We start from the raw sequence: 2,219 nt of genomic DNA on the forward strand, positions 1-2,219 counted from the left end.
CTCACACACACACACCCAAAAAGAGCTGTGAATTTCTTGTACAATGTGATGTCAGTCTTTTTAAACATAAGGGGAGCTCTGGTGGAACTTTTTCTGAAAATTTGGTCAAAATATCGTTGTTGTTTTTTTTTCCCCTTTGAACACCCGAATACATCTGGATATCGAATCCGGTATAATATTTAGCTGAGATAAGCATACTGTGTGCTAAATTTTTATTTTATATAACTACATATAGTATCAAAGTAGATCTTTTTTTTTTACTTTAAGGGCCATTTTCTCTGAACTGTGTTTTACAATGGACAGCAAGACACGAAAATCCTTAAAATTTCGCTCACTTATTGTTCTAGAGTAGGCTAGAGATTTGAAATATGGCACAGTGGTAGCTTATCCATATTTCTAGGTAATGAGCTAGTTAGTTTTGACATACAGACTTGAGACATTAATATTGATAAATTGTAGTAAAATACTATTTGTATAAGACATACTATATCTGCTGAACAACACGCTCTATGTGCTTTACACTACGAGAGGCATACCAAAATTATGTTTTTTACCTGATCATGAAGGAATAAAGGTACAAAGCTGAAATGTGGTACTAAGCTTAGTCTTTCTTTATATAGTCGCATCCCAGAGTTATACATGTTTGCCTTCTGTGTATGACCTTGAAAAGACCTTGAGAATAGAGGACCTCTCTATGTCAGAAAAGCCGCCTTCTACCGCTTCTTTGACCTCACCATAACTTTTTTTACACCAAAATTTTGTCACAGCATAGGATGGGCAATCAGTTCCATATACGGCATGTATCTCCGTAAAAATATTCTTTAGTTGCTTGCCGTGCAAGAACATAATACTTCAGTACTGCCCTGCGCTCAATTTTTGTCCATTTTTATGTTGAAACTGGTGAGCAACATACCTCCATTCACTTACAGTGCGCTGACGCAAAAACCAGTAATCTGAAATACCCCTAAATTTACAAGCATTCTAGGAAGATGATTGTTGGCTTTGACCCCAAATTTCAGCTTTCTATCTTTATTCCTCCATGGTCAGGTAAAAAAACAACCTCCAACTCCCAATCGTGACTCATGACTCACCCCTCATGGTGGAATCGTCTAGCTCAGAGCGACGTGCCCGTCTCAGGTTCATACCCTGGTAGTTGGTTTTGGAACTAGACATCTTGACCAATTTATGACACCGACACTTTCACCGACACCGACACCGACACCAAAAATACTTATCCAACTGGGCTGCAGCTGGACCGAAAAACTAACACCGTCACCGATAATGATAAGATGTATGTAACTGTCGTACAACTGAATCCTGGACGTTTTCACTGTATTTTCCCGACACCAACGCTGACACCGACACCGAACACCGATACGACACCGACACCGACACCGTCACCAACTCGATCAAATTTCATTAACTAGCGCACAACTGAACCATGGATGATTCTCTCACCGAAATCAACACTGACACCGACACTGAACACCGACACCGACCACGAAATCATCACCGTCACCGACACGAACTCCCCACCTAACACCACAGGTTACCACTGTAAGTCTCTTAACAGCTGATTTTGATACACAAAATCTGATGACGTATCAAATCTGTGAGGCCCAGCTTGACGCCATCTGGCTCACAGACCTGGTCCAGGCCTGTACAGCGAGCTCAGAGATTTCACGTCGTTTCTGAAGCGGTCTGGGACAGGTGTAGACGGTGTTTCTGATGTCTGAAAATAGACAGAGAGGAGATTTATCATGTTAGGCTCCAACAGAGGAGTACGTCAAGATAGTCTAAAACAGTGAGAAAATGAAAGAGAAGGTTCGGGAGAAAGAAAAAGAGAGCGAGAGAGAGAGAGAGAGAGAGAGAGAGAGAGAGAGAGAGAGAGAGGAGGAGGAGGAGGAGGAGGAAGGAGTGCAAAAGATAAAGGTCTAGTGAGTTTTATATACAAATACATTTATATACATTATATAAAACAAAACACATAAGTCGTCTCTTTAAAAATCAGTATTTTATTACCATTAAAATGTATTACCATAAAGCATTCTGTCAATTCATCCATGTGTTTCATTGTATTGTGTGTTCACTAGTCAATAAGCATCTCAGTCTACCATTCCTTCATTAACTCACTGACCCCCAAACCAAAAAAATAAAAATAAATAAATAAATAAGAAACCTTTTTATTATCACCTTTAAAATAAGGGGGAAAACCATTG

Source organism: Aplysia californica, unplaced genomic scaffold (genome assembly GCF_000002075.1).
Source record: "Aplysia californica isolate F4 #8 unplaced genomic scaffold, AplCal3.0 scaffold00137, whole genome shotgun sequence".
NCBI classification, from domain to species: Eukaryota; Metazoa; Mollusca; class Gastropoda; order Aplysiida; family Aplysiidae; genus Aplysia; species Aplysia californica.